The sequence below is a fragment of the Anabrus simplex genome, chromosome 8 (assembly GCF_040414725.1).
Source record: "Anabrus simplex isolate iqAnaSimp1 chromosome 8, ASM4041472v1, whole genome shotgun sequence".
Classification (NCBI taxonomy): domain Eukaryota; kingdom Metazoa; phylum Arthropoda; class Insecta; order Orthoptera; family Tettigoniidae; genus Anabrus; species Anabrus simplex.
In genome coordinates, this window is record NC_090272.1 from 2,400,278 (window position 1) to 2,406,943 (window position 6,666).

At 39.3% G+C, this 6,666-nt stretch overlaps 1 protein-coding gene across 1 annotated transcript in view; it reads right to left on the reverse strand.

The window, feature by feature from the left end:
* The window catches only part of LOC136878949 (lysosomal alpha-mannosidase), a 344,628-nt gene extending 339,195 nt beyond the window's left edge, over nt 1-5,433 (reverse strand). The window contains exon 1 of the mRNA XM_067152580.2: nt 5,349-5,433. The gene's annotated coding sequence lies outside the window, so the exon portion shown is untranslated. The remainder of the gene's footprint in view (nt 1-5,348) is intronic.
* Between the last annotated feature and the right edge of the window lie 1,233 nt (nt 5,434-6,666).

Sequence of the window (6,666 nt, forward strand, 5' to 3'; positions counted from 1 at the left end):
GACCCTCAGCCGTCAAGTGTGCACACTGCCCATTCCAATCAGCGCGTCAGAGTAGGGATTGAATAAGGGGAATACTATGATGAACCAGTGTATTACGTACCAGCAGTATAAGAAAATGTGTGAACCAGAGTAATGACATGCTAAAGTTATCTGACTCCCGAGCCATTTCCCGCCAATATTCAGGCAAGTTGTAATACTCCGTACGCAGTAGTAATCCTATCTATCGGAAGTCAGTGGCAGCATAGGACACAAAGAACATCACAACAAGCAATGTTATTGTTGATGAATTTTATGAGCTTTCGATATTGTAGGCCTTCTTATTTAGTTGTCTTCCGGTTCTGAAATACCACTCTTATCATGGTCGATACGGTAAAACTGAATAAAAGATAAATGGTCGGAAATTCTATTCTCTATGACTTTTATGTAGTACTTTCCGAAAGGACCCATAACATATTGTAGGTATTTAAAAATTAAATCACCGGGCGAGTTGGCCGTGCGGTTAGGGGCGCGCAGTTGTGACCTCGCACCCGGGAGATAGTGGATTCAAATCCCACTGTCCGCAGCCCTGAAGATGATTATCCGTGGTTTTCCATTTCCACACCAGGCAAATGCTAGGGCTGTACCTTAATTAAGGCCACGGCCGCTTCCTTCCCATGCCTAGGCCTTTCCTGTCCCATCGTCGCCATAAAACTTATCTGTGTCGGTGCGACGTAAAGCAAATAGCATTTTAAAAAAACTAGGCACCTTCCATTAAAGTACCATTTTATCAAGGGTGAATACAATTGTTCATAGCTTAGACTGTAGTTTGTTATTCCCTGACTCAATATACCGATTTTCATTAATTCTCTACAGTCGTTCCCTCGTGGTGTACGTACAGACAGACAGACAGACAGACAGACAGACAGACATTAAGGAAAAGTAAAACGTACATTTCCTTGTTACTGTGGACAAGGCAATACAGGAATGCAATTCATTTTGAATTCTGGGCAATATACAGGAAAACTCTTATTATATATATAGTAGGTAAAAGAAGAAGATTTCTAGCCGCATAATGATAATTTACTGCATATCAGGGTTTTCATAATGGAATCCATAGTGATAAGCCTGAATTTTCATAGTGTATATAGTCCATACACGGTCTATGGTTCAATGAGAAAATAGCTCCTTTTTTTGTTAAAATATTCGTTCAACTTGAGACGATCATCTACCGAAACTAAAGCTAAGAGGGCTCACATGGTCCTACGAGGGCTAGAATGGCAACATTGTTCACCCTGTCTCGTCTGTGAGATACCGGCAGTGGTCCGCCAGTAGCATGACGCACGACTTGTCACCACGGACGGTTCAAAGATAGAGATAATGGTGGACGCTCGTCAGAACCAAGGACTCGCCAAGAGGGTTCGGAGTAGGTGAGAACAATTGTGTCAAGTACGTATATCCATAGATGAAGGTTGAAGAAGCAACTTGATCCACCAGTGCATTGCCCGCACACAAAGATACTTCTGGTGCCAGTCTAGCTATGAATCTGCTGCACCAGCAAGTGTTGGGAGAAACGTTAATCAGTACAATGCAGTGAGCTTAAAGAGTCGTTACACGAGAGAAAATGTCCCAGTACGTGCCTCAGCACAATCTGCAGAGCTTCTAACGTGGCACTATGCTACAGACACCACGTACTTCACAGCTTTGTTCTGACGTACGTCGAACCAACTTGGCGTCTTGGGATTCTGAGTGGCTACCTACCCGCAATTCCAACTAGCTGAGACCAATTAAGAAGTCAACTGCCTTGAGGCCTTCACAGAGAGAGGCCGTAGTTTTCTGTACGCTTGAGGATAGGTTATGGACGATCTATGCATTCATACGTCCTAAAAAAAGGAAGCCTCGGAAATATATTCATGATGTGCCGCATTCAACGTTAACTACATCCTCACAGACTGCCAGTCCAAAGGCGGAACCTCGTTCTACAAGAAACACTGGCGTGAATACTGCTGATGGCATCATTCACGTTATATGTCAGATTTGATTAATCACGCTCATGTAGACTTCATTTAGTGAGGAAATTTGCGTTCATCGGCCTTCCTCTAAATGAATGTTTTTCCTTCATTTTCGAAAATGATTTCTTGACATGCTATTTTTAGTTTACAAGTATTCTGTTCTCAACTTCTTGCTCCGTCACTGCAAACCTCCACACGTTTATTGCCATTCACAGTTTGCATTATTTGAACTTTGGCCTCCTGAATTCACGTGGGCGGACTCGATTCCGAATCAGTACGGTGGTATTTGAATGTGCTCAAATACGCTACCCTCGTGTCAGGAGATTTACAGGCACGAAAAGAACTGCGAGAAAAATTCCGTCACTTCGGCGTCTGATAAAACCATATAAAAAAAAAAGAATTTCGGTGGACGTTAAACTAATAGCAGTATTCACTCAGCCTGCACCAGAAATAATTTGTGTGGGCGAAAGAGGGTGCACATGGAGCTAACCACTCCATCTCAATATACGACGTTACGGGTGTTAACCATCTACTCGCCCATAATTTTAAATCCCCAACCACCATCCTCGGTCGATTTTTATTCTTACGATCCCTGCGGTATTGTATTTTGCGAAGCCCTGGGACAGTTTTCGTTTCTTTCTTTCATGACCCTTTGCAAATTATTTAACATCGTGCCAACTGTTCGCAGATGATCGAAAAAACCTCCAAAACCTAGTGAACTCCAAGTGAATGTGCTATCATTCAAAATGGTTTGGACTTATGCTGTGACTAGACGAAAACTGAAAATTAATGTGTTAAAATGACAATCTTCCTAAATGACCGGCACTCAGCTGTAGGTTGTTACTCAGATCAAATATTTTGGACAGCAAAGAAAACTTCTCTTTTCTTATAGACCAAGTTAAATCCCGAGCCCTGAGGATCCCTTCCATTTTTTCTTTTTAATTAGTGTTTTACAGAGGATGGTTGACTAATTATGGTACTTCCTTATAAAACAAAAATCACCACTCTCTTGGACTTGTGTTTCAGATTTGCTGAAATTCGTAACCTAAACGATCTTAAATTATACTTCTGTACTTATGTTTTCTATCACTGATTTCTGCTCCCTCATCCGGTCATCAGCTGTCCCCACAATTGTCAATAAAATTAACCGCATATTCTCATTCTAGTGAAGGCCCGTAACCCCGACCTGAGGCAGTATGGCACCAACCAAATCCTGCCATATTTCAACATCATGGACCTGAGTAAACGACTACAGTACACAGATCTCTGCTTTCTGCACACACTTTTAATGGTACTCTCAAATGCACACCTTTGTTACCTTATTTCCCGTTACACTTCATCCACGTAGGATCCTAAGTAGACCACTATTCCATATTCCTCTGTAGACCTAACACTCTAGCAACGCTCCATATTGTATTGTCTTCACACAACAGCACATGCCCTCCATGAAACTGGCATCCTCACCTCCTCAAAACCATACTGAAATGTTAGCTCCCGATTCACTGTTGACAACATGGCCAGAACATTCCCAGTGTCGCGGACATCATGTTTCCCCCTCGTTATTTATTTCATTTTCATTTTATTTCTAAATAACATGTTAATATCAAGTGCCTTCTTTGTTAAATTTTATTGTTTGTTTTCCTATTTTTAATATTTTATATGATATCCAGTCAGTGTAAAATGAAGTTCGCTCCTATATCGGACTACTACAAAATAAATTAATAAACTCAGGCAGTTTTATGGGGAGAGAAAAGTACTTAAAGTGCGAAATAAGTGACCGTGGCCTTAATTAAGATACAGTATTACAATGGGAAACCATCGTCAGGACTTTAAGATTTGTAAGATTTACATTAGCAGATATTGTATCGAGACATCCCAGTCGCACGTATTCTACTCTCTGTTAAGTTATGTAGAAGCTTTAAGGTAAGAGCAGTGGAATATTAAGCAACCACATGTAGTACGGTAAAAATATGTAATCATGTGATGTGGTGTGGTACAGAACAATAGTAACTGACAGACGATGCTACATATCAACACTAAATGTTGAAGAAATACTTGTGGAATATCGTAACTAGTGTCAATTCGAGATAAAATCGCCTGTGATTTAGCTTGTTCTCTCAGTGTAAGAATCTTGTCACTGGATCTATTGAATTTCATTGAAGAGTCCAAACGAACACTTGGATTACCCAAAAAAGTCGAAAATATCATCTGGTACTCCTACTTTCTTCGACTATTATAATTATTTTTAATAGGAAAAGGTCAGAAATGAATTGATTCGTCGATTTTATGGGGTTAAAAATTTTCTTCGAAGGAATAAATTTGCTAACTTTCAGCGGTAAGATCACATGTTGACATGAATATGGTTTTCTCTATTATTCTCATTTTACGATTGATGACCTCCATCATAAACAAGCCTTATTTTAAAATTTCAAACATACTTGTAGTATCTGAGGACGATCGTGACGACGGACAAGTTTCACGAGTCTTGCGACCTGTGTGCTAGGAAATGTGAAAGTATTTTAATAGGACCACAAAATTAATATTGCTTAGTTTAATATGATTTACTCTGTGTACGATCACAGACTTCACTATTGAGAACTTTGTGCAGTAGTTCTGACACAATTAATTCTTTTTTAAATCTACAAAATGTTTCTGAATTGTATCACCATTACCATCTTCAGTATATAAATATTCAATTGGAAAATTAATTTCCGTTAATTAATCACGAAAACTGATGAACCTTTAGCGTTTAAAAATGTGAAATATCTCTACTCAAAAATAAAATCATCTCGAGTTAGCGGGTTTCCCTTTGTACTTGGTAGTGTATTTATAACGTATACAAAAATTAATCTACATCATAAGCTTATTTTGTAATTATTGAAATAAACCTACTCTAAACAGTTTAGGGAGAATGTACTTCAGCATTAAAATACGTCCATGTATTTCAAGTTATGAATTACTATCTGTCATATTTTGGCATCTTTTCTTCTTACCTGTGTCACTTCCAAACGAAAGATATTTCAAACCTTTGAAATGAATGAATAGCCAGAACGTCAGAGTATCGGAGTGACTACGACTTAGCCTCACCAAAGTTCTGTCCATTCTTGCATCCAGGCGAGCTGTGTGTGTCAATGTATTCCGGAACGAAACACAATGATTTTTGATGAATTTTCGTCTCCTTCAACTCTTCATGTACAACGAACTTAAGAGGCCCAGTAGTTATATGTGAAATACCAAACTAAACCGATAAAAATTATGTTCCGAATCGCTTTCCGAGCGTGAACTGTGTCATTCTTAGCTGGTGTTGATATTATGAATTGATGGCCTCAGGATCCACTGAGGAAATAAAACAACACTCACCTTGTTAATTTGTACTTAGTACCGGCCGGAGAGAGCAGCTCTGCCACTTAACGACATGGCTGTTTGCAGTCTCGCCATTGTTCACTTGGGGAATTCTAAAGACGTGACATCAAGAGTAACATTCTCTGGTTTATGAACCAGGGACTAGCGCAAACTGATACGTTCCTTTGGCTTAGCTCCACATTCCACGTGCAGTGACAATAAATAGCTATTATTTCTTGTATTTTCATATTGCTCTGATTGCGAAGACTATGGGAGGTGTAACACAAATAAACACTTCGATCTCAGTCTACTCAGGTTTCATCACCAACTCTGTAGAACAGTTAGAAAGTGCCAAATTTACTCGTAGTATGCACCCATTGAAATTAATTCAGTTGTGATTCCTGTAGAAGACTGAACAATTCATAGTAGGCCTGCGGTATTATAAGCCGGGTGAGTCAATCAGAACGTCAACTTCAGTTTCCTACAGATCCGTGAAAGATTTTGAGATTATATTTTAATTTCCTTAAATGGTATTTCGGGATTCGTAAAAGCAATGTTCTCCTCCTTCCATGTGATTTCTAAAAACGAAGATATCGATTTCTGATAAGGGAGCACAACAACGTGTATCAATCGATCAGTCACAATCGATCTGCCATTAGGGCATCTCCCAAGTAGCAGTTCCTTACCTAGTCTTTTCAATGACCTAGCTCGATAGGAGCAGTCGCTTAAGTGCGGCCAGTATCCAGTAATCGGGAGATAATGGGTTCGAGCCCCACTGTCGGCAGCCCTGAAGATGATTTTCCGTGGTTTCCCATTTTCACACCTTAATTAAGGCCACGGCCCCTTCCTTCCAATTCCTAGGCCTTTCCTATCCCATCGTCGCCATAAGACGTATCTGTGTCGGTGCGACGTAAAACAAGTAGCAAAAAAAGTCTTTTCAATTAAATAATTACAAATAATGTGCAAAATATATGGAACATCTCCCTTGGTAAATGAGTTGATTTTATTATTATTATTATTATTATTATTATTATTATTATTATTATTATTATTATTATTATTATTATTATTATTATTATTATTATTATATATTTGAGGTTACTGAGACGTGGTTCTTCCTACGCCCCGTACACAGTTTAGAAACTCTGTGCCTCCAACAGGTTGTGTCGAACAATTGAACTAGACAACGGGACAAATCGAGGTTTGGTTTGCTCTCACGTTCCGCTAAACTAATATATGGCAAATGTAACTGCCTCTCCCGTCTCTATTGAACCATCATTACAGTGAACTTGCGGCGTCGTCCACAATTTGGTAAAACACACCACATGTCCTGTGA